Source organism: Miscanthus floridulus, chromosome 3, assembly GCF_019320115.1.
Source record: "Miscanthus floridulus cultivar M001 chromosome 3, ASM1932011v1, whole genome shotgun sequence".
NCBI classification, from domain to species: domain Eukaryota; kingdom Viridiplantae; phylum Streptophyta; class Magnoliopsida; order Poales; family Poaceae; genus Miscanthus; species Miscanthus floridulus.
Window position 1 is genome coordinate 24,962,312 of NC_089582.1, and position 26,777 is coordinate 24,989,088.

A 26,777-nucleotide genomic window follows, 5' to 3' on the forward strand; every position below is an offset into this window, starting at 1 on the left:
ATGCTCGCGTGCCCCGCCGCTCTCCACCTCTTCCTCCCGGCGCCGCCGCCACCGCATCACCTCCACCACCACCACGTCGCCTTCCCCGTGCCGCCGCTCCACGCCTCGCTCCCGTGCTCGCGCCGCGCGCGGAGGAGGGCGCGGTCGCCAGGGCCTCCGCCGCAGTGGCGGAGGAGGCCAGCGGTTCCGGACCGGCCAAGTTGTCCGTGAGGATCCCCGTCGGCGACCGCGAGGTGAGCCGCCGATGAGCTATCACTGTTTTTTCTTCGACAGCTGTGAACCGTGGCGCGGCGCTCTGTTCACGCGTCGCGAATTTTGCTTGCCGCTCCGTAGCGTGAGGCGTCCGCGCTGTTGCCTCGTAGCGTGTTCCTGCACAGTGCATTGCTGCGCACGATTTGTGCTTGTGTGTAGTTGCTGGATTCTCACGTGCAATTCCGAGTGTGGTTTCAATAGCGAAGAACACGCATTGTGCTTGGCTGTTCTGCTCATGGCATTTTCCTAAGCACATTGAGGTTATTATACTCTTCATCTGTCGGGTTTTGGTTGATTGATGGCACAGCGCGTGCATTCATGAAATGGAGCGCATCCACAAAATGGAGTAACGGAGTGTTTTTTGTATTTCAGATATTGGTCGAAACAGGCCACATTGGGAGGCAAGCGAGTGCTTCTGTAATGGTCACTGATGGCGAAACAGTAAGTCGTCAGAGTCTAGTGTCCACTTAATACCTGTTGTTAAGAAATTGTACATTCGCGCGTGATGGTCCATTTAATCTGTCAGTAGGTGTTATAATATTCTCAGACTGTCTCCTTAGAGCACACCATTTGCACATTTCAGTTGTTATTTGTTTTGTTTTGAGGGAATATTTACAGTTGTTATTTCGAAATTTAAATAGGGCTTTGTAGTTATACTGTAAGTGCATTTCATTCTGTCAAAACATCAGAATCTGCATGCTTGTTACTTTCACACAATCTAGGCTGCAGTGATTTGCCACTGTTCTGATTTATGTGCTCTTCATGTGCATGTCAATCAAATTTGACATGACTTGACCATGATTCTTCTTCTGTTCTTCCTGTTGGATACCATAACATGAATGGCTTTCTAGAGGACAGCGTATTGCCTTTTTTTTTTTGAACGCAATGGCAGGAGCTCTGCCTTTCAATTAAGTGGGGAAAAGGGAGTTTATGTACAAACTAAGTCGAGGGTAGGAAAGGAACCCCCCCCCCCCCTCAAGCATGTAAAACACCCGACCCACCGGAGAGAGGACAGCGTATTGCCTATTGCAAGCACAATTTTGGCCTTTCACCAAATTCAACTCAAGGCTGCGCACAATTTTGGCCTTTTACCAATTTCAACTCAAGGCTGCTGTTCGGATTTTGTTTCTCTCATCGCTGTTGTCCAGTTTAATTGATGAGGATAGAAGCATCTTGAATGCAATTAATTTCGTTATTTCAATTTCAGTACCTTTTATGTCTAACTGTAACTTCAAAGTGTGCTGCCAGATTCTCTACTGTTCTGTCTGTCTGGCGGATACTCCAAATGACCCTGCTGACTTTTTCCCTTTATCGGTTCACTATCAAGAGCGCCTTTCAGCTGCTGGAAGAACTAGGTACAGAAACCTAAAACTGTTCTTGCCACCTTTGTCAGTGTCCATGACTCCATTCTCGGTTCGATTGTGTAATCTATGAAACCTTATTCTATGTTTTTACTGATTCCAGTGGTGGTTTCTTCAAACGAGAAGGCAAGACAAAAGACCATGAGGTTCACTATAGGAGCTTCGACTTTTGTTCAACGATTATGTTTGTTGGGTGCTTAGATTTTCTTTCCTACATCCTTCTCAGGTTTTGGTTTGCAGATTGATAGACAGGCCCCTACGACCTACTATGCCTAAGGGGTTCTACTATGAAACTCAAATTCTATCCTGGGTAATCTTTAGAAGTTAACTTGCACTCATGTTGCCTCTGGGAGTTTGGTCGTATGCTCTAGCTTTTTCTTGCAACGTGTGTTAAAGTTATATGAGTAGCTCATCATCAGTTACATATGTTCCCATTTTATTGTAACCCGTCCTAGTATTCTCTAAATAGCAGAAACTTACCCGTCTCAGTATTCTCTAAATAGCAGAAGCTTACTTTAGTAATCTCATAATACTACAAGGGTGATATTGATAGTGTGATATTTTTCTCATCAGCAGACAATTTATGTATAACATCATGTAACTTGGATTCTGGATTCATAACTTGGCAGTCCCATTCACAGTTCAACCTCTAAAGCTGAGATACTTGCTATTTGAAATTTGTTAGGAAAAGCAGAAAATTCAACCATAACATCAACCAATGTTTTCAAGTCGTCTAGTCGAACCTAGTCGCCATGGGACCGACCAGGCGACTAATCGCGATTAGTCGTCGACCAGGCCGATTAGTCAAGCCTAGTCGACCCTGGCTGTCCATATAGTCATCCATGTATATCAGGACATATACCTCCTATATATACTATATAGTATACACAATAAAGCAAACATCAAGACTACATTAGTGTTTAGCTGGTGACTTACTTGTGGGAGTTGTTTTCTTCTCTTTTCTGCCATGTCCAGAGGTCCATATTCCTGTCCCAAACTCCATTTCTTTGCTGACTTACTGCTGGAAGCCTGGAATACCAAAGAAGACCATAATTAGCAACACTAATGTAGTCTTGATCTTGATACAGCTGAACAGCAGCACTGCTGCAGTAGCGAATAACTAACATTTAGCAGACCATAGCAGCCACACAGCCAGCATATTACATAATCAAACTAGTTCATTACAGAAAGCTAAAGTGTTCAACACAAAGTCACAAACATTGACATTCAATAGTCCAACAAAAGTAGGCAACTAGCCATCTAATCAAGCAAATCATCATTCAAATGGAATCCATCTCCAGTTCCAGTTTGTGCAGAAACTTCATCCTCCTCCATTGCTGTTGCTGAATCAGATTCATGCTGATCTTGGTCTTCATCGTCATCTTCATCAATATCTTCCTTGGACGCTTCCTGTTCCTAGCATAAGTCTGCGTCTGCCTCACAGGGGCAGCAACAGCAGCACGAGCAGCAGCAGCCCTGGGCATGTTCCGTCCCTCTAGACCCTGAGTTGCACCAATAGCTTCATCCACAAGAGCCCAAGTCATAGCATTGTCACCACCTTTCTGAACTGGTTCACAATTTTCATTGACCCATTCATTTTCCCAATGAAATTCATCAAGCAAGAGTGGATTGCTTCTCTTTCCTTTGGAACCCAGCTCTCTAATTTTTAAAAATCTGTTTTCCATCTTCCGGTTGTAGCTGACATATACCAACTTATTTAACCTTTGGTGCTCTAACCGGTTTCTCTTTTTTGTATGGACCTACACAAAATACAATGCAGAATCACATACCAATACTGCAAACTGCAAGGCTAGTGTTCTTATTTTGAAACTGACATGATGTATATTGTATAATTCTTACCAGCAATCTTCATAAATGGCTGCAAGATGCTCTATACAGAGCCTTTTCATAGAAGCTATTGCCAGCAAAATTGTTTCGTTCCCTCATCAAGAGATTTATGTTCTGCACCTGTTAATAATTCACTTTGGCAACAAACAAAAGAAATATGAATGCCCACCTAGCAAAAAATGCCATGGTTGGCCACTTTTTCTCTCGACATCTTTGTGGCTGATGGGCCAAATTTGAAGATCATATTTTGTTATTCTGCCTTTTTCTTTGGTTTTTGTTTCTTGATGACCCCCATCAATTATTCCATATGATGAGATAACCTTGACTATTATAGGTCTTCAGTCATGATGGCATTCACTCCCCGGACTGCTTGGCTATCACAGCTGCTGGTATAGCCGTGTAGGTTTAATAAAAAATACTTCAATATGATGTATTTTTTTTGCGAGATTACATTCTTTATCTCAAAGATACTCTTATTATCTTAATTTTCACTACAGGGCCCTCTCTGAAATTCCAAATAAACAAACAATTGCTGGAGTAAGAATTGGCCTGATTAATGACCAGTTTGTTGTTAACCCAACTACTGAACAGATGGAGAATTCAGAGTTAGATTTGATGATGGCTGGGACTGATAGTGCCATTTTGATGATTGAGGTTAGTGTGAAGCTTTGCTTGCATACATGCTTGAATGCTTCACCATATTCCCAGAATTTTTTTCAGATGCTAAAACAAATCTGTGCATATAATTCTTGCATTTGGCAACATATACTTAAGTCCTCAATTTTTTTTAGTGGTATGTTTTAAGTTTGCTTTACATTGTTACTCTGCCTTTTATATTTTATTGTAAAACAGTTATGCTTTAGGCTCATGTGCTAATCCAAATCGCCAGTCCTTAAATTAGCTCACTTATCTTGATTACTTTCATAGGACTCATGAATCTTATAGTTGAGGTTATCTTTTGATTCCTGACTAGTCTTTGGTAGGGTTACTGTGATTTTCTGACTGAGGAGAAGCTACTTGAAGCTGTGGAAGCTGGGCAGGTGAGCTTATAAGATTATCAATAAGATACACTTTTAGATAGAATATATTGCTCCATAATGTACTCAAGCTTTTGAGCAAATAATAGATGTATTTGTTTCCCCATTTTGTTTGTCATTGCTTTCTAGTTTCTCTTAACCATGGAGCTTTGCGTTCTTTATAATTTGTAACTTTCTGAGCTGTTATATTACCTCTCTTACTACTCACTACTCAGTACAAGTAAGCCAAAAATGTATATGTTTTTTCCCCATTTTTGTTTCCAGAACCTGCAAGATCCAGAGCTTGTGTCATTTATAGACCTCCCTTTAGAAGACATGTTATCTGCTTCCGTTCTTACATAAATGCTAGCTCTGTACATCTGAACTTCTGAAACAAAACTTCTGTCCTGGTCTATCCCTTTTTTGTGATTCTGACGTAATATAGAAATCAGGTGGCAATTAGAGAAATCTGCAAAGCAATTGATGTTCTCGTCCAGAGCTGTGGGAAGAAGAAAATGGTCGATGCTATCAGCCTACCGCCTCCTGAACTCTACAGGCATGTTGAAGTATGAACATACTACAGCTCCCTATTTTACCAAATACAATCTTTTAACTTTATATAGTTGCAAGTACAAGTACCTAATATGCTTGTTTGAAGGCTAAACAATACCTGAACTGGCTGACTAGAATGCTGTTTCCTGTCCTCCCGTTTTCCTTAGTTCTTATATGCTTATCGTAATATCGTTTTCATTTGCTTAATGTGCTTGTTCAGTAGCCACTTGGGTAGTCACAGTCTTGTCAATCATATAAAAGATTTATTGAATCCTGCTGATCATTTCCTTATTTAATCATCGATTGTAACTTCTTCACTTTTGTAACTTTTAAATTCAAAATATTTGCTGGTAGTTATACAATATCCTTTTCCCTTTCAAGCATGCATATGCCTGTTGCCATTACCCCCGGTTGCTGATTTCAGCTGTTAATGTTGTTCAGGATATTTCTGGAGATGAGTTGGTGAAGGCATTACAAATAAAAGGAAAGATTCCCAGAAGAAAAGCTCTTTCAGCATTGGAGGACAAAGTTATAAGTATACTTTCTGAACAGGGTTATGTTTCCAAAGATGGCTCATCTGGAGTCACTGAAAGTTTGGCTGATATTGTTGAGGATGAGGATGAGGATGAAATTATAGTTGATGGAGAAGTAGATGAAGGTGATGTTCACATCAAGCCGGTTTCAAGGAAGCCCCCTCCTCAGGTGATGGTTATTGTATTGTAGTTGATGACGATGTGGTGATTTTTATGCTTTTATAAAAGATCAGATATATTATCTTATAGGCTTTATAGCTAGGTCTGTGCTTTTGTCTTGTAAAATTTCTTTTCCTTCACTTTTCTAAGATTTCTTGACAAGTAGACCTTGCCCCCCACCCCCACCCCCACCCCATTTTTCTGCTTTGCTTGACAGTTTTAATCTACCACCTTGCTTATTAAGCAGATAACATTTTATACTGATTTCCAGGTATTTTTCTTCTATATAGCTATTTGCAGAAGTTGATGCCAAGCTAGTCTTCAAGGAAGTTTCATCTAAATATTTACGAAGGCGCATTGTAGAGGTATTGATTGCACTTGTCACCTAAAGGTTTTTTCCCTTGCTTATGTGATCAATAGCAGGATGCTTCCTTCTTTCTATTGTGTCAACTTGCTAGTTTTTTTTTTCTGCTAAAAAACTGGTTAGAGATCTAGCTTTCATGCCCATACTTGACTTCTGAATTGCACTGTTGTGGTCATTGCAGTCTTGATAATATCTATCTTGAGTTATCATGGATTTTCAGTGTCTGCATTTATTCAGCATACATATTTGGTTACGCCTGTGTAAAAACAATCAAAGATCATATGTACTTTCTAGTTCTTACTACAAAGGATCTGAGTTTCTTCCTATATGCGCATTGTGTTTTCAAAGGTCCCTTTGAACTCTTTCTGTAGAATGTAACATTGTAGCCCAGCAACAGGAAGCCAGTGTGACAGGTATTAACTCCCACTGGTCATCCAAAAGAAGAGTGAAAACAAATATGTAGTTGCCAATTTAGGAGAAAATTCTGCTACGCCGAAACATGTTATTAATGAAACAAATAGGGACAGTTCAGAATAGGGGTCCTCTCACAATGTAGCCTTGTGTATGTGTGCCAATGCCTGCCATACATGGCTTTGTTCTTCTATTGTGACTCTGATTATTGAATTTCCTAGTGAGCCACACATTCTGTTTGGTAATCACGGTTCCTTGGGACTTTTATGTGGTTTAATATGGAAATTTTTGTATGGAATATCAACACCTCAAATTTCAGGGAGGAAAGCGAAGTGATGGACGGAGTCCTTGGGAACTTCGACCCATTAATTCTCAATGTGGTTTACTTCCAAGAGCTCATGGTAGTGCTCTGTTCACGAGGGGAGAAACACAGGTGAGGTAATGTCGTTTCTGATTGGCATAGTATGACATGTCTTATAGTTTTATTTGTCATATGCTGCTGTTAGTATCTTGCTGATCTGTTCAGTACCTGATGATGTTTACAGAAATTTATGTGCACATTCTATTTATATCCATCCCACCTTTATTTGTAAGAATCCTGCTTTATTACTTTAAACATTAACTCTTACAAAACTTAATTTGATGTATTTTGTTGTGGAGTTCATTTCTAAATAATACATAGCACAACCATTACCTGTATTTTTAAAACATTATTACTTTCTGCTGGTTTATTTATAGTTTGTTTCAGCTAGAGTCAAATGCATATTAGGTTTGCTATCTTATTATTTTGTTTTCACTTCTTTCTTTTGTCCGACCATACAGTCACTGGCTGTGGTCACTTTAGGTGGCTATCAGATGGCACAACGAATTGACAACCTTGTTGATACAGAGGATTCAAAAAGCTTCTATCTTCAGGTAAGTGAAACACCTTTGCTGATTGAACGATCCATCACAATGCTAGGTCAATTCCTAGTTTCCTACTTACTATGTTTCTTGTGCATCATGCTTATTTAGATTGTTCTATTCATTGCGAAATCTTATCCTTTTTTTTTGGGGGGGGGGGGGGGGGGGGGAATCTTCAGATCCATATTTCTGAACAAACTATGTGAAAATAGAATGGTGGGTAGCACGTATTGCCCCCTTTTAAGATTTGTTATGTAAAGGGAGACATGTGGTATGTACAGTTGACAGGATTATATCCTGCTTTATTGCTGTGACGATTTTCACTGATGGCATTGAATCTGAGCTAATTCATTGTAGATTGCAAGTAAACATGAGTTGTGAAGATGCCATCTTATATTTAAATGTCTTTTTTTTTGTGTGTGTGTGTGTGTGGGGGGGGGGGGGGGGATGTTATGTTTTGTATTTTAGTTGTGTCATTGAGATTTTATTGTTGATCAGGGTGTACATGAGTATCTACCCAAGCTCTGTTCTGTCCTCTGAGTACCACTTTGTGATGTTCTTTTTGAAGGCTGTATGCGTACTATTTTCATTGCTAACCTGTGAAGTGGTCCAAAATAGTTTTCCATTCTAGCTTGGAGTTTTGTTATCAACACAGGTAGACTGCAAGATTACCCTGCATTGTTAACTAATTTCTGTGACATTCTGCAGTACTCATTTCCTCCATCATGTGTTGGCGAAGTTGGTCGAATTGGAGCACCTAGCCGGAGAGAGATTGGACATGGGATGCTTGCAGAAAGGGCACTGGAGCCAATTTTACCTCCGGAAGAGGATTTTCCGTACACTATTCGTGTCGAGAGTACTATCACTGAAAGTAATGGTTCGTCCAGGTAATACTATTCTTGTGCTGAACATTTTTTTTTGTTTGCTAGCTTGTATAAGTTTGTTTGTCTTTCTTGCAATGGTTCTTTCAATTTGCTGAACTATTTGTTGACACAGCCTTTTATTTTATGTTTGTTGCCTCCTGGGGAGTTCAGTTTAGACATTTGCTAGTAGGTCAGGTGCAAAAATTAACATTCCTGCGTTTGGTGACCCAAAATAAACGTCCTTAGTCCAGCGGTACTTGAACTTATACTCAATATTTCTGATACAGTTAGCAATCGACCATTTCTCTGGGTTCGTACAGACTACAGTAGAGAATTAAGCGTTTGTAATCAAAGAAGATATAGAGCAAAGAATGAGAGCATTCATTGTAACACCCTAGGTGTTTGGCTTCCACTAATTGCATTTCGTTTCATAAACATATGCATCAACTATGTCATCATGCCATTGTCCCTGAAACATACATATGAATGCAACATGAATTTCTCATATCTTGAAGCATGGCAACATGGTAGTAATGTGACAAGTATAGGATAACAACAAGGTCATGCAACATGTGAAACATTGTATTGAAACATATGAATGAATTGCTTGTTTTAATTGCTGTATCACATGTGATCATTAGAAGTGGTATAACAATTTTGTAAAGTGGTTGATCATGGTCTATTACACCTTAACTACACTTAGGTTACTTGTTGGGACATTGTTCATGTAGATCAAAATGACCAAAATGCCCTCAAGTGAAGGTTTGACTAGAATTGACCCTTGGTGTGTCACTGTTTGACTGATTCAAAAGACCAGCTTAGAGACTTTGCATGGCTGTGCACTCTTTATCAAAGTTGTAGCTAATTTATCAAGGAACAAAAGTTGTTTTATGGGCAACTCATGAAAATGTGTGGAACATGGTCAAACATGGCCCACAAGTCAGAATTTCATGCTGATTTCATACTTAGAAATTTTCCTAAGTCTTTAAGTGTTTTGCAGTTTCGTGTACCCAACTGTTTCACCTTGTATCTCCCTAACAGAGCCAAACCAGCTCGAGCTCCAATAACAAGAGTTGTAGTTCACATATAGATGATCAACTTTGTTAACTATGGCATAGTCTAGATCGTCACGGATTAGGAGCTAATCACCGTCAAACCTGCTCTGTCAGTCATCGTCGATGAACCCTGAATCGCTGTTTTCAGAAAACGGTCAGTGACCGTCATGGCCGACCGGCTCAGGCGACGCTCGCCGCGTGGCACGCAGGCTCTGCCGAGGGCTCCACGTCGCGCGTCCGCGCTCCAGAAGAGGGCCAGCTCTTGCCCGAACGCGCTCACCGCTCCATTTCCCCCTCACGCCTTCTCTGCGCGCAGCGCCAAGCCACCGCAGCCGTCCGCCATTGCCGACCGCGCATCGCCGCCGTCGTGCGCGCTCGCCACCGCGAAAACGGGTTGCCCAGTCCGTCAGTAGCCTCGCCGTGGTCTCCTCTACCTTCTCCACCCCACCGCCGGTCCGATTGCGCCGTGGTAAGGGCAAAATCGCAGCTTCGTCCCACCGCCGCCATGGCTGTTCTCGCCGGTGTTGTTGCTCCACGCGGACAACCGCCACCGTGACCCTCCCATCCCCTCCTCTGGCTCGCGCTAGGTCATAGGAGCACCACCGAAGCTCGTAGAGTCAATCGTTAGGGCAGTAGCGCCGTAGCCTCGCCGGAGCCGGACATGCCGCGGCCGTGCTCCGCCGTGCTCGTCGCCAACCCCTGTAGCCGTGCCAATAGCTTCCATTTAGGGTACCACTAGATGCGCACGAGTGAGACGAACACAGTAGCGCCGTTGGTCTCGCCGGAGTGATGGATAAGTCTCATGTGTGGCTGGTCTTTGTGGGGCTATGATGCTCACATGGTCATGGTCCTTGTGGCTATTTTTCTGTTTTTAGGACAGCATCTTAGACTAGAGGACAGCATCTTAGAGGACAGCATCTTAGACTAGAGGACAGCATCTTAGCTAGGACAGCATATTAGCATCTTAGACTAGCATCTTAGACTAGCATCTTGGCATATGCTTGGCTGGCTAGCAGCTTATAAATATGTAACCCCAACCCCTTGGGTTGGCATGGCATTTGTGTGAGCTTGTGTGAGAAATAGACAAGAAAATTGCCCCAACTCCTAGTGTCATCCTCTCTCGATGAGAGTAAGAATTCTCCTACTACCAAGAGTGAGAATTCAGCGACTAACAACTGCCCCAACTCCTAGTGTCATCCTCTCTCGATGAGAGTAAGAATTCTCCTACTACCAAGAGTAAGAATTCAGCGACTAACAACTGGTATCAGAGACGTATTATCCTGTAGCCTGAGCATCTCTTGCTCATCTTCTCTCCCAGCCCCACAACAGCCCCAGCTGTTGGCAGCAGCAGCTCCTCCGGCCGCTCCTGTTCACTCCTCTCCTAGCTCGTCTGAAGCAGCCCTCTCCCCACGCAGCAGCCCCCCGGTAGCGCGTCATGTCCGCAGGGCAGTCTCAGCGCTCGGTCGCCTCGAGCACGCGGCGTCGGCAGGAGGCCGAACTTGCCGCGGCAGAGGAACGCGAGCGAGCGGCGGCAGAGACCGCTGCGGCGGCGGCAAGGGCGTCGAGGCTAGCAGTGGCGGAGCTGGCAGCAGCCAGAGCGGAGGCGGAAGCAGCGGCGGCGGCGAATGCAGCGCGTGCGGCGGCGGCGGAGGTCGAGGCTCTGCGCGGCAGCATCGGCAGCTCCATTTCCGCTGACGACACCGCCGACGCGGACCTCGAGCTGCTAGAGAGGGAGGCAGCGCGAGCGCGGGCGGCGCAGTGGACAGCCGCGCACGTCCACGAGCGTGGCGGCAGCCCAGACAGGCGCGGACGCGCTGGCGGCGCTCCTGGAGGAGGTGCGCACGACGGTGGCGCTCTTGGGGCAGCCGCGCACGCCCACGAGCGCGGCGGCAGCCCAGACAGGCGCGGACGCGCCGGTGGCGCTCCTGGAGGAGGCGTGCACGGCGGCGGCGCTCCTGGAGGAGGCGCGCACGGCAACGGTGGCGGACGGGTCGATGGAGAGCGCGGCCTTCACAGGCAGCGTGGCTCTCTCTCCCCGGATCGGTACCGTGGTTACCACGGGCTCCAGGCTGTTGTCAGGGACGTCGGTCCCGGCGGTGGGTGGCCTACCCTCACCAAGACCAACTACGTCGAGTGGGCTGCGGTGATGAGGGTAAAGCTCCAGGTGCGGCACATGTGGGAGGCAGTCCGGTATGGCGACGTCGACTACGACCTAGATCGACGGGCGCTGGATGCTCTCATCGCTGCAGTCCCGCCCGAGATGCAGTTCTCGCTTACCAGCAAGCGGACTGCCAAGGAGGCTTGGGACGCCATCGCTGCGGCACGCATCGGCAGCGACCGCGCCCGCAAGTCCACACTGCAGGCACTTCGCAAGGAGTGGGAGAACCTGGCCTTCAAGCCAGGTGAGGACGTTGATGACTTTGCTCTCCGTCTCAATACTCTGTTGCAGAAGATGGTGCAGTTCGGCGACGACACCTACGGCGAGGAGAGAGCTGTCGAAAAGCTCTTCCGCTGCGTCCCCGAGAAGTACAAGCAGATGGCTCGCTCGATCGAGTCTCTGCTGGATCTCTCCACGATGTCGTCGACAGCGATGAGCCACAGTCCCTCTCGGGGCCCATCACCACTGGCGGGAAGCTCCTTCTCACTCGGGAGCAGTGGCTTGCCTGCCAAGGTGACCGGAGGAAGGGGGAGCCTTCTTCCGCGACAGGCGGCCGCAAGCGTGGCAAGCCACGCAAGGCGCGCAGAGACGCCCAGACCGGGGCGTGAGGACGTGCCGAGGGTGATGCCCGAGGAGGCGCCCAGGGCGGCGCCGCCGGCAGGCACAAGCCGGCACGAGACGACGCCTGCCGCAACTGCGGCCAGCTTGGCCATTGGGCCAAGGACTGTCGACAGCCACGACGCGGCCAGGCCCACGTCGCACAGGCGGAGGAGGAGCCGGCTCTGTTCATGGCACATGCCAGCATCGAGCTACCTCCAGCGGCACCGGCCGCAGCGGCTCTCCTCCACCTTGACGAGCCAAAAGCACACGCCCTCCTCGGCGACAGCTCCGGCAACGACAAGACTGACGGGTGGTGCCTCGACACCGGCGCCACCCATCACATGACCGGTCGACGGGAGTTCTTCACCGAGCTTGACTCTAGCGTCCGAGGCTCCGTCAAGTTTGGGGATGCCTCCGGCGTGGAGATCAAGGGCGTCGGCTCCATCGTCTTCACCGCCGTGTCTGGTGAGCACAGGCTGCTCACCGGAGTCTACTACATCCCCGCGTTGAGGAACTCCATCATCAGCTTGGGACAGCTGGATGAGAACGGTTCGCGCGTGGTGGTTGAGGACGGAGTCATGAGGATTTGGGATCGTCGTCGTCGCCTTCTTGCCAAGGTATCCAGAAGCGCAAATCGACTCTACGTCCTTAACGTGCAGGTGGCACAACCCCTCTGTCTCGCTGCTCGTCGGGACGACGAGGCGTGGCAGTGGCACGAGCGTTTCGGGCACCTTCACTTTGAGGCCCTGAAGCGGCTCAGTGCCACGGAGATGGTGCGAGGCCTGCCGTGCCTCGATCATGTGGAGCAGCTCTGCGACGTCTGCGTGTTGACGAAGCAGAGGCGACTCCCCTTTCCCCAGCAGGCGAGCTTTCGAGCCAAGGAGAGGCTCGAGCTCGTGCACGGGGACTTGTGTGGCCCGGTGACACCGGCCACACCGGGAGGACGACGCTACTTCCTGCTGCTCGTCGACGACCTCTCCCGCTACATGTGGGTGATGGTCCTCGGCAGCAAGGGAGAGGCTGCGGACGCCATCAGACGCGCGCAGGCTTCTGCGGAGGCGGAGTGCGGCCGCAAGCTGCGCGTGCTGCGCACCGACAACGGCGGCTGAATTCGCGTCGTACTGCGCTGACGAGGGCATTCAGCGCCACTACTCCGCGCCGTACAGCCCGCAGCAGAACGGCGTTGTCGAGCGGCGCAACCAGACGGTTGTGGGGATGGCTCGGGCCCTCCTCAAGCAGAGGGGGATGCCGGCTGTCTTCTGGGGAGAGGCGGTGGTGACGGCCGTCTACATCCTCAACCGCTCGCCTACCAAGGCGCTCGACGGCAGGACGCCGTACGAGGCTTGGCATGGGCGCAAGCCGGCGGTCTCCCACTTGCGGGTCTTCGGCTGCCTCGCGTTCGCCAAGGAGCTTGGCCACATCAGCAAGCTCGACGACAGGAGCACTCCGGGAGTGTTCATCGGCTACGCGGAGGGCTCGAATGCCTACCGCATCCTCGATCCGAAGACACAGCGTGTGCGCACGGCGCGCGACGTTGTGTTCGACGAAGGGCGAGGATGGGCGTGGGACAAGGCGGTGGACGATGGCTCGGCTCCGACTTACGACGACTTCACTGTCGAGTACGTCCACTTCGAGGGAGCTGGGGGAGTAGGCAGCTCTTCTTCGGCGAGCGCGTCTACCCCAGTCCCCGAGCCTCCACCGACCCCGGCGCCTGCTACTCCGACAGCTCCACGCTCTCCAGCCAGGACCTCGGCTGCGATGAGTTCTTCGCCGGCTTCACCACAGCCGGCAACGCCACGCACTCCAGCACCGACAGGCACCTCTCCGGGCACGTCTACTCCAACACCAGCTCGTGTCGAGCACAGCCCAGTTGAGCTCGCTACTCCGCTCTCTCACGACGAGGAGCGCATCGACGCGTACCACGACGGCGAGCCGTTGCGGTACCGTACGATGGAGAACCTTCTCGGCGACCAGTTGGTGCCGGGACTGGTGCCTCATGACCTGGAGGACCTGGAGGCGCAGTTGCACCTTGCGTGTGACGACGGCGAGCCTCGGTCGTTCGCAGAGGCCGAGAGACATGCGGCATGGCGCGCCGCGATGCAGTTGGAGATGGATGCGGTTGAGAAGAACCGCACCTGGGAGCTTACTGACCTTCCTCGTGGTCATCGCGCGATCACCCTTAAGTGGGTGTACAAGCTGAAGAGGGATGAAGCCGGTGCCATCGTCAAGCACAAGGCTCCTGGCGGGAAGCTCCTTCTCACTCGGGAGCAGTGGCTTGCCTGCCAAGGTGACCGGAGGAAGGGGGAGCCTTCTTCCGCGACAGGCGGCCGCAAGCGTGGCAAGCCACGCAAGGCGCGCAGAGACGCCCAGACCGGGGCGTGAGGACGTGCCGAGGGTGATGCCCGAGGAGGCGCCCAGGGCGGCGCCGCCGGCAGGCACAAGCCGGCACGAGACGACGCCTGCCGCAACTGCGGCCAGCTTGGCCATTGGGCCAAGGACTGTCGACAGCCACGACGCGGCCAGGCCCACGTCGCACAGGCGGAGGAGGAGCCGGCTCTGTTCATGGCACATGCCAGCATCGAGCTACCTCCAGCGGCACCGGCCGCAGCGGCTCTCCTCCACCTTGACGAGCCAAAAGCACACGCCCTCCTCGGCGACAGCTCCGGCAACGACAAGACTGACGGGTGGTGCCTCGACACCGGCGCCACCCATCACATGACCGGTCGACGGGAGTTCTTCACCGAGCTTGACTCTAGCGTCCGAGGCTCCGTCAAGTTTGGGGATGCCTCCGGCGTGGAGATCAAGGGCGTCGGCTCCATCGTCTTCACCGCCGTGTCTGGTGAGCACAGGCTGCTCACCGGAGTCTACTACATCCCCGCGTTGAGGAACTCCATCATCAGCTTGGGACAGCTGGATGAGAACGGTTCGCGCGTGGTGGTTGAGGACGGAGTCATGAGGATTTGGGATCGTCGTCGTCGCCTTCTTGCCAAGGTATCCAGAAGCGCAAATCGACTCTACGTCCTTAACGTGCAGGTGGCACAACCCCTCTGTCTCGCTGCTCGTCGGGACGACGAGGCGTGGCAGTGGCACGAGCGTTTCGGGCACCTTCACTTTGAGGCCCTGAAGCGGCTCAGTGCCACGGAGATGGTGCGAGGCCTGCCGTGCCTCGATCATGTGGAGCAGCTCTGCGACGTCTGCGTGTTGACGAAGCAGAGGCGACTCCCCTTTCCCCAGCAGGCGAGCTTTCGAGCCAAGGAGAGGCTCGAGCTCGTGCACGGGGACTTGTGTGGCCCGGTGACACCGGCCACACCGGGAGGACGACGCTACTTCCTGCTGCTCGTCGACGACCTCTCCCGCTACATGTGGGTGATGGTCCTCGGCAGCAAGGGAGAGGCTGCGGACGCCATCAGACGCGCGCAGGCTTCTGCGGAGGCGGAGTGCGGCCGCAAGCTGCGCGTGCTGCGCACCGACAACGGCGGCTGAATTCGCGTCGTACTGCGCTGACGAGGGCATTCAGCGCCACTACTCCGCGCCGTACAGCCCGCAGCAGAACGGCGTTGTCGAGCGGCGCAACCAGACGGTTGTGGGGATGGCTCGGGCCCTCCTCAAGCAGAGGGGGATGCCGGCTGTCTTCTGGGGAGAGGCGGTGGTGACGGCCGTCTACATCCTCAACCGCTCGCCTACCAAGGCGCTCGACGGCAGGACGCCGTACGAGGCTTGGCATGGGCGCAAGCCGGCGGTCTCCCACTTGCGGGTCTTCGGCTGCCTCGCGTTCGCCAAGGAGCTTGGCCACATCAGCAAGCTCGACGACAGGAGCACTCCGGGAGTGTTCATCGGCTACGCGGAGGGCTCGAATGCCTACCGCATCCTCGATCCGAAGACACAGCGTGTGCGCACGGCGCGCGACGTTGTGTTCGACGAAGGGCGAGGATGGGCGTGGGACAAGGCGGTGGACGATGGCTCGGCTCCGACTTACGACGACTTCACTGTCGAGTACGTCCACTTCGAGGGAGCTGGGGGAGTAGGCAGCTCTTCTTCGGCGAGCGCGTCTACCCCAGTCCCCGAGCCTCCACCGACCCCGGCGCCTGCTACTCCGACAGCTCCACGCTCTCCAGCCAGGACCTCGGCTGCGATGAGTTCTTCGCCGGCTTCACCACAGCCGGCAACGCCACGCACTCCAGCACCGACAGGCACCTCTCCGGGCACGTCTACTCCAACACCAGCTCGTGTCGAGCACAGCCCAGTTGAGCTCGCTACTCCGCTCTCTCACGACGAGGAGCGCATCGACGCGTACCACGACGGCGAGCCGTTGCGGTACCGTACGATGGAGAACCTTCTCGGCGACCAGTTGGTGCCGGGACTGGTGCCTCATGACCTGGAGGACCTGGAGGCGCAGTTGCACCTTGCGTGTGACGACGGCGAGCCTCGGTCGTTCGCAGAGGCCGAGAGACATGCGGCATGGCGCGCCGCGATGCAGTTGGAGATGGATGCGGTTGAGAAGAACCGCACCTGGGAGCTTACTGACCTTCCTCGTGGTCATCGCGCGATCACCCTTAAGTGGGTGTACAAGCTGAAGAGGGATGAAGCCGGTGCCATCGTCAAGCACAAGGCTCGCTTGGTGGCACGAGGTTTCGTGCAGCAGGAGGGGGTCGACTTCGACGACGCCTTTGCCCCCGTGGCACGGATGGAGTCCGTGCGACTCCTCCTTGCGCTAGCTGCCCAGGAGGGCTGGCGTGTTCATCACATGGACGTCAAGTCGGCGTTCCTTAACGGCGACTTGAAGGAGGAGGTCTACGTGCACCAGCCGCCGGGATTCACGATCCCCGGCAAGGAGGGCAAGGTGCTCCGCCTGCGCAAGGCCCTCTATGGCTTGCGGCAGGCACCGAGGGCGTGGAATGCCAAGCTGGATTCCACGCTAAAGGGGATGGGCTTCGAGCAAAGCCCGCACGAGGCGGCCATCTACCGACGGGGCAATGGAGGTAATGCCCTGCTGGTGGGTGTCTACGTCGACGACTTGGTGATCACCGGCACCAAGGATGCGGAGGTGGCGGCATTCAAGGAAGAGATGAAGGCCACCTTCCAGATGAGTGACCTGGGGCCTCTCTCCTTCTACCTGGGAATCGAGGTACACCAGGATGACTCTGGGATCACGCTTCGACAGACTGCCTACGCCAAGCGCGTCGTTGAGCTAGCTGGGCTCACCGACTGCAACCCAGCTCTCACTCCGATGGAGGAGAGGCTGAAGCTGAGCCGCGACAGCACGACGGAGGAGGTGGACGCTACGCAGTACCGGCGTCTTGTGGGGAGCCTTCGCTACCTCGCCCACACACGGCCGGACTTGGCATTCTCCGTCGGCTACGTTAGTCGGTTCATGCAGCGACCGACGACGGAGCACCAGCAGGCTGTGAAGAGGATCATCCGCTACGTTGCGGGGACTCTCGACCACGGCCTCTACTACCCGAGGTGCCCTGGGGCGGCACACTTCGTCGGGTACAGCGACAGCGACCACGCCGGCGACATCAACACCAGCAAGAGCACGAGCGGGATCCTCTTCTTCCTCGGCAAGTGCCTCGTTAGCTGGCAGTCGGTCAAGCAGCAGGTGGTGGCCCTGTCCAGCTGCGAGGCCGAGTACATAGCGGCCTCCACCGCTTCGACTCAGGCGCTCTGGCTCGCTCGACTGCTTGGTGATCTCCTCGGCAGAGACACTGGAGCGGTGGAGCTCAGGGTGGACAGCAAGTCCGCTCTGGCCCTGGCAAAGAACCCCGTGTTCCACGAACGCAGCAAGCACATCCGGGTGAGGTACCACTTCATCCGAGGCTGTTTGGAGGAAGGGAGCATCAAGGCGAGCTACATCAACACCAAGGACCAGCTTGCGGACCTGCTCACCAAGCCCCTTGGGAGGATCAAGTTCCTTGAGCTCTGCTCCAGGACCGGGATGGTTCAACTCTCCCACAAGACGACGCACAAGACTTAGGGGGAGAATGATGGATAAGTCTCATGTGTGGCTGGTCTTTGTGGGGCTATGATGCTCACATGGTCATGGTCCTTGTGGCTGTTTTTCTGTTTTTAGGATAGCATCTTAGACTAGAGGACAGCATCTTAGAGGACATCATCTTAGACTAGAGGACAGCATCTTAGCTAGGACAGCATATTAGCATCTTAGACTAGCATCTTGGCATATGCTTGGCTGGCTAGCAGCCTATAAATATGTAACCCCAACCCCTTGGGTTGGCATGGCATTTGTGTGAGCTTGTGTGAGAAATAGACAAGAAAATTGCCCCAACTCCTAGTGTCATCCTCTCTCGATGAGAGTAAGAATTCTCCTACTACCAAGAGTGAGAATTCAGCGACTAACACGGAGAAGCCACCGACGGCGAGTCCCGCCGTCGTCTTCCTCTGTTCCCCTGTTTCTCTCGCTGACGCGCGGGTCCACCTTGTCAGCCGCCGAGGCTGAGGCGGGAGCCCAGCGTGGGCCGCGCCGTTGTCTGGGCCGCGCCAGCGCGTGTTCGTGGGCCGTCGTTTCTTCGGGCCGGCCCAACAGTGGCTGTGACTTGTTTCCTTATTTTGTTTTGCTTTATTATTTCACAGATTTGTGTTGATATTCAAAAATATGTATTTCCTATTATATAGATCCAAATGTTATGGTTCTAATTTTGTTGAGTTCCTAGTATTGTCTAGTATTTAATAAAAATATTATATGAGCATATGTTTTAGAAATTCTGGTTAAATTAAATAGGACTTTGAAATGTGTTTTTGGATACATGCAAACTTGTTTGAATTTTATCTTGAGTTTCTGTGGTCCAAAAATTATGAAATTTTGTGGGTAATCTATTATTGCTGAGTAGAAGCTCTGGTTAAAATTTCAGAGCTAGTGCATGTATAGTTTTTGAGTTATAGAATTTCTTTTTATCAATGGATGGATCTTGTGTGAATTTTCATAATTTTTCTATAGATCCAGTATAGGTAAAATTTGGTGAGTAAGGTTCTTATGCTAGAATGATACTAGGAAAAATGAGAAATCTGTTGCTTGACACTTTTCATTAGGGTTTCCTAATTATGCTAAAAATAGGCATGCCACCTGTTATTTTGGATACAGCAAATTCTTCTTGCTCAATGGCTTTGAAATTTTTATGGTAGTCTATGTGAAGCATGAGATAGTTACTGTAATTTTTGTAGATTTTTATGAATAGTTTTACTATATATTGCTTAAATCACCTAATTAACTAAATAAATTGGAAAAGGATATGAAATAATTTATTTAGAAGTTGGCACTATAATTTCTGATGTTTCTTAGGTATGAAAAACAAGTTGGTAAACTTGGCTTGGTCAAATTATGCTTTTGCATCATCATTAAATAATTAAGCTAGTAACCCTGTTATTTCTGGAATGGATTCTAGGTTTACTGGAAATTGATTTGGTTAACATAAGAATCGTGCTTTGCTGTTTACAATTTAATTGTAGAGAATTTCATAAGCTTTCCAGAATGTCCTCATACAAGTCATTTGGAATTGTAGAACTTTAGTTGTGATTGAATTAAGGGACTACTTGTATGCATATGAAACTTTAAATGTTAAATTATGTATACCTTTACTATTTCTAAGTTGTGGTAATGTTCCTAGGTGTTAGGCCTTTAACCGAAGATGAGCATCTTTATCTTAGGTTATGCAAGTTAGGTAAGTTGATCTTGTTCTTTAAGTTAAGTTAGATACACGCTTAAAGTGATTTGAATAGAGCTATTTTACTTGGTAAACGAGTGTCCAGTGATGCTTTCGTAAACACTTACTGTGATTCATTTATCATGAGCATCATGTCATTCCTTATGCATCCATGATATTTATCTCGTGCATCGGCATGCAATAGGTGTACCGGAGGGAGTAACACTGCTGAAATTCGAGGAACCGAGCGAGCAGCAGCAGCCGACACCGGAGGTTCAGGAGGTGCAGCCTTCAGAAGAAGTGCCAGACGAGGTCGCCGTTGAGTGCCCGGACCACCGTCCTTGCAACTTTGTGAAAGGCAAGCCCCGGAGCATATTAAGCCTCATAATTTCCGAACTGCAGTTACAGTATTATTATTACATATATTGTTGCATTAAGTTTAGGTGTTGGATGCAAACACTTGCTGCATTGGTTATCCGATCCTTGTCCAGATATTGTTACCCTGAATCCTATGTAGCTCAGGCTCGTGTAGTGCTTAGCCCTGCTTAAACACGGTAGAAGTCAGGTGATTTCCTGTCACCTGCGAGATATAGGAAGATACATGTGGTACGGTTGGCTATATTTGCTATCGTGGAAAAGAACCAGTCTTAATTTGAAATGAAGACCGGACGGAGGCTTGTCGGTTTGCAGTAACTCCGTCTGCGTCGCTTAAGGACTGATTCTTGGAGCCTTTCCTGTTCATGTTGAACGCATGCCTCTCTCTTAGTTGGCCGGGTCTGGAGACCGACCGCGAAGCCGAGTAGCTCAACTCAGACCGGAAGTCGATAAGTATAAAGTACGCCTCGGAAGGGAGCCGTAGGCGTGAGTCCAAGGGCAGGTGATTTAAAAGTCCTGATCGTCCTGGCAGAAGGGTAATCCCTGAGAGCGCTGGCGCTGATCGAACCCGCGAATTTGGTTCCTGAGTTGTTCCAAAGGTAACCCACGGCTACCCTTGCTAAGTATGCCAGGGTGAGAGTTAGGAATACCCCCTCAGCTGAGTTGTAATTCGATTCGAGTCGCCGTCTCTCCCGGTTAGTGAGAACTTGACGGGCTTATCTCCAATGTAGATACACTAAATAACATAATGGTTCGGAAATGATGATATGATGATGACAGCTTTATTATACCTGCTATGGTTAATATTGTTTGCTCCTAATAAGTGAGTGCTCTAGTACAGGTGCTAATCTAGTGGACAGGTAAATGATGATAAGCTTGATGCTAAGTTTAAATTGGTTACTATAATCATAAGCTCTTTTATGCAACTGTGTCAAGCTAGCCCACCTGAAAAGCCTTGCATGATCCTTGCTGTCTTTTATTTCTGGTTTGACGGGTAAGTCTAGCTGAGTACCTTCTCGTACTCAGGGTTTATCTCCCACCTGTTGCAGATAACCAGTTCTACTTTGGTTGCTGCAAGTACTGCCTTCTCCCAGCTGGGGATGAAGACTAGACCGTTGGGCGCGGGTCTCTACTAGTTCTCGTACCTGATAATGCTTTTGTGGGACATAACTCAGACTTGACAATGTAATCGAAAACTAAGATGTTTTCCACCAAACTATGTTGCTTCCGTACACTCAAACTTGGTTTGTAATATTCTATTTAAACTCTGATGGATGTAATCCGAATGCTACTTATGAAATGTTGTAACTGATGATGTGTTGTGTTGAATCACTACGATCTTGGTTTGTATGTCGAGAGTTGGTTGAAATCCTTCGTGATTTCCGGACTACCGGGATTATGGGAGCTTAAGTACAGGAATTTGATCGCTTCGGTGATTGTTTTTGTAATTACGTTCTTATGATTTGGTCGGTTCTGTTACATTCATGTAGGGGCTGCTACATTGCTTTGAGGAGGGGGTTCCTTACTGGTTTTGGCCACTAGAGGGCGTGTACTTGCTGCTTGTATATAAACACCTCTTTTCCTATCTTAATTGAAAGGCAGAGCTCCTGCCATTTCTTTCAAAAAAAATAGAGAATTAAGGGTTTGATTACTCCTCAATTGCTAATACTTTTTCTGTGATATGTCACCAGCATGGCTTCTGTTTGTGGAGGTTGTTTAGCACTTCAAGATGCTGGGGTTCCTATAAAGTTTCCTGTTGCTGGAATTGCAATGGGCCTGGTCCTTGATACACAGGAATTTGGTGGAGATGGTAGCCCACTTATACTTTCTGATATTACTGGAGCTGAAGATGCCTCTGGTGACATGGATTTGAAGGTGACTTGTATTTCATTCTGCATTTGGTACTTGGAACTGCATTAGCAAGGTTAGTATATGTTGTTCTGCTGAAAGCTCGGTTTTCTTATCTGTAAGCTCTTGTTGCAGATTGCTGGTAATGAAAGTGGCATATCTGCATTTCAGATGGACATTAAGGTTGCAATGACTATATAGGTTTGGAAGTATCTGTTATGTATTTTTGCTATTAGGACGCTTTGCTACAATGGTTAAATCTGTCTGGTTCTTGCATTGTGGCAGGTAGTCGGGATAACTCTACCTGTGATGGAGCAAGCACTCCTTCAAGCTAGGGACGGGAGACAGTATATTCTGAGTAAGCCTGTGCTAAATTAGCTATTTCCATTTACATGCTAATTTCCTTACCCCAGCTATCTACAAACTTTTGATATACTCCCTCCGTTCCAAATTATAAGACGCTTTGGCTTTTCTAAATACATTGCTTTTACTATGTATCTAGACATTGTGTATATCTAAGTGCATAGCAAAAACTAAAACGTCTTATAATTTGGAATTGAGGAGTACATCACAATCAAGCTTTAAGTTAAAATAAAAAGGAAGGAATATAAAAACATAACAACTGCTGGAATTCTGTTCTGTGCTCATTTTCAAACCCTTTCAGCATTGTATGAAAAAAAAAACTTTGGCTTAATACTTGTATGCCATTAGTAATGCTGCATCCAGTGTTTGGCATTAGTATAGAAAATGCAAAAAAAAGGATGTCGACTTATGGATAGCTGCTTTCTTTTGTGCTGGTAAATCATGTTTGTTCTGGCACCGATTCTCATGAAGGTCCCTAAATTTGTGGGTGCTAATGTCACCTCTGAAAGATTTTGTCACAAGATGGTCGGAACTTTCCTTAATATTAAAGTTCTCCTTGGATGGTCAACACTAATAACTTTCTCCTGTCTATTGTACAGAACGCTCTTATGCTGAAACTGTCATTTTGTGCATGTTTTTATTCCATACCCCCCCCCCCCCCCCCCCCCCCCATCTGATCTGATGTTGCTTCTCCTCAGATGAAATGTCGAAATCTTCACCTCCACCATCAAAAGCACTATCTCCATATGCTCCCTTAATTCATGTTATGAAGGTTGGTACTTTGTTCATGATGTGTATATGCTATATATGTTTTCTTCCAACTATATCTTTCTAACATGTTTTATTACAATGTTCTTCAAGGTCAAACCTAACAAGGTGAATTTAATAATTGGTTCTGGTGGAAAGACAATAAAAAGCATAATTGAGGAGACTGGAGTAGATGCTATTGATACCGGAGACGATGGCACGGTACGGAGAACTTGGTGATACTTGCCATTTAGCCTTACTAAAGTACTGTTGACAAATGCCTTTTGCAGGTAAAAATTACTGCAAGAGACCTATCAAGCTTAGAGAAGTCAAAAACTATAATAGCTAACCTTACCATGGTTCCAATAGTTGGAGAAATATACAGGTATCAACTTTTATCCCCTTGGATGTTTTGTATTCTTCTCAAAGTATATTATCTCTTCTTTCTTGTTTAATTAATTACCCTGCTTTGCTTTCTTGTAACCAATCTTTTGGGTTTCTAATCAATACCCTTTTCTTGGGAACTCATTTTAACAGGAATTGTGAGGATCAAGTCAATAGCTCCATATGGCGCTTTTGTTGAAATTGCTCCAGGGCGTGAGGTGAGCAGATATTAAAATTTACTTTAGTTTCACATATTCTTCACCTGTATATAATTCAGAGAAGGGAAGCACTTCTTAGTGGCAAAATCGCATGGCCTTGTTGGGCTTCGGAGCAATAGAAAAGGAAGTTCTCATGAAAAACACCTTCCAGTTTAATTTTGATATTATTTTCAGCCATAACCCATTGCTTGTAACTCAATATGCAGGGTTTATGTCATATCAGTGAGTTAAGTTCGGGCTGGTTGGCCAAGGCTGAGGATGTGAGAAAATGTCATGAATTTGTTTCATTTGCTTAGATTTATACCCCTTGTTTAAGTAATTCAATCCACTGCATTTGTTGCAGGCTTTTAAAGTCGGAGATCGCATAGACGTCAAGCTTATTGAGGTTGGTAGCTATTTTTAAGTTCAACATGCGTCTGTGCTCAAGGCGTTTATAGTGCAAAACTGCTATTTCTATAATTCCCACCTCCAGAAATGCCATCCATCAAGTTCTCCAACCACATGATATGATGCCTTTCTCTGAATTCTGTTTCCTTGATCGTCTGAACTAGATAAATGATAAGGGTCAACTTCGGCTAAGTTCTCGAGCTTTGCTTCCTGATGCGGATTCAGAATCCAACAGCGGTTCAACAAAGAAAAGGTGCCGCAAAAAGATGATGCCATCAAGGACACCCAGGTGCAAGAGACAATCTGAGCCGTCTGGAGCTGAAAATGCCACAACAAGGACTCTTGAGAAAAGTGCCGCTGCTCCAGCTGGTTCAAAGGGTAGTGAAGCTGCGAAGTAGGAAGACGACGTCAACTTGGTGCCTTAATCAGACGATTGCTTCACTTGACTAGACAAGTTAAAGGGATACATACACACATAACTGACTATATGATGGTCATAGGGCATGACAAAGAGTTCAGACATGAGGCACAACTGTCTAACCGGATTATAATGAAGAAGAATTGATTGATCGACATCGATGTTAGACAGGTAGCGTGCCTGCCAGATGCGGTACAGGACGCATGCGCCCATCCGGCAGTAACCGTGCCCAAGACTGGATCGTCGCCCTGATTAGCGGAATGGATCGGCGTAACAACTACGGAAACTTGATCTAATCTCCAGGATAGTTTACCCTTGTGCTGTATCTTTGTACTACTACATATTCTTGCCATTCTGGCGTGATGAGCCAAATATTCTATGCTTTCATTGTATCACGAGACGGTTTACACCTGTGACATCTCATCCACAATGGTTAACAAGCTTTCTCCCAGGTTTCGGAACACGGAGCCATCGTTGTCTCGATCTTTCTTTTTACAAGATTATATTCTGCTGTCACTTTAAATTTTGATGAGACAGCGTCCATGCTGGTTCCTCCCTCTCTGTCCGACCTTGATTTTCTTACCACCGTGGACACTGTCGAGATGTCAAAAGACAAAACCAGGTTCCTACAATCTTTAGTCACGTGTATGCCTTCACGCATGCTAAACTAGTTTATTATTCTTGTGTTTGATTTATTTGTTCGAACATGCCACCATGTGCCTCTGGCGTCGAGCGCAATATGCAGCGTCAGCGAAGAAATCTCAGTGAAAGCGCGATACGCAAGATAGCAGCGTCAGCGAAGAAACCCCACAAATGTTCGAGAGGGATCTAGTCAGGACACGTGACGACTAAGAACGAGCAACACGATAGGGCTTGAGGGTATAAAAGACATTATATAAGAGTAGAATAGTAGGTTGATATGTCGATTGTGTGTTGCTGTTGTTAATCGGCTATCATCCTTTATAGGACAGTTGGTCTTTTTGGATTAGAGCTCAAACTTTGACTTTACCTTTCTACTTCCTTCCAGTTGAGATAACTCGTGGCGTCTCCTTGTCTTGCACCGGACGTGCTAGTGCCAAATCAGGTGATAAAAAATACCTAAAACATAGCTCTCAAAATAGAGAAAAAGATAAATTTTAGATCATGAAAGAGGAAACAATTGAGCCACAAAGTTGATCATCGGATTACTCGAGGATGTATGGTTACTAAGTCACTCCTAACACTAATCAAAGCTCAGATGGCAAAAAGGTCAAGAATAAGAGCATCTCTCTCTCTCTCCTCTCCATAACCCTAAGCAAAGCTATCAACCATGCAAATGAGAGCCAAATCTCCAAGTTGTGTCCCTCACAACCAGCCATCCTCCAAATACCCCTAGGGGTAGAACCACCTAACTTTTTCTTCATTGATCCAATGAACCCGGTGCCTTCTCAATTTCGCTTCTTCTCAACGCAAGCTTTGAGATACCACCACATGTTCTCTGACTTCTCACCCTAGTTTTGAGGCCCAAACCGGTCAAATCCATCGCCGATGGTTGTGGCCCAAACCGGTTAAATCCGTTGTTGGTGGTTTTAAGGTCCAAAGCACCAAACCATCCATCGAAGATTTTGAGGACCAAACCGGCAAACGCTCATGCAAACCTCGCTATGCGTGACTCACCGATGTCGTCACATCTCTAACCTCCATGTCCGTAGCCTAGCAGTCCACGAAGCGTTCGCAACACTTTGTCTTTACTTGTCCAACCTTAGCCTTGACTCTTGTCAATGCTTTCATCACCCATGACCAATGTAAACTCTTGCTCTTCCATGCACCCAATGCGAGTCGTCCATGGTCCGTCCTCGGCCTCTTGGTCCCTCGATCCAAGCCTTCTTGTCCACCCTTCACTGTTTTCGATCCACCACAAACTCCTCAATAATTGACCTTCTCCATCGTCTATCGACATCCTCGCTACGCCAACACCTCTACATTCACAAACCAAGGGACACGTTGCACAACACACTCAACACAACACGTTAAAAAAAATCGACACAACATAACATGATACATCCAATTAGCTATTAGCATAAACAAGCACATGTGAACTATGAACTCAACCGAAAAAGTTTGAAGCCTCTCAACCCTTGCGTCAATCATTCATCATAGGACAAGACCAAGTCATTTCTTAACTTCTCTCAGTATGCGCGAGTGTCCAACACGATGGCAGAGCAGAAGTTGGCATCCCAGGCCGAGCAAATGCCACTGGAGGCGCCAGCGGCCGGGCGAAGGCTAAAGGTGTTCAGATGGGATGTGAGGAAGGAAGAAGTTTTGACA

General features: G+C 48.2%; 1 pseudogene; it reads left to right on the plus strand.

Annotated features, from left to right (window-relative positions):
- On the plus strand, nt 1-24,927 carry LOC136545257 (probable polyribonucleotide nucleotidyltransferase 1, chloroplastic; annotated as a pseudogene).
- Nucleotides 24,928-26,777: the final 1,850 nt, after the last annotated feature.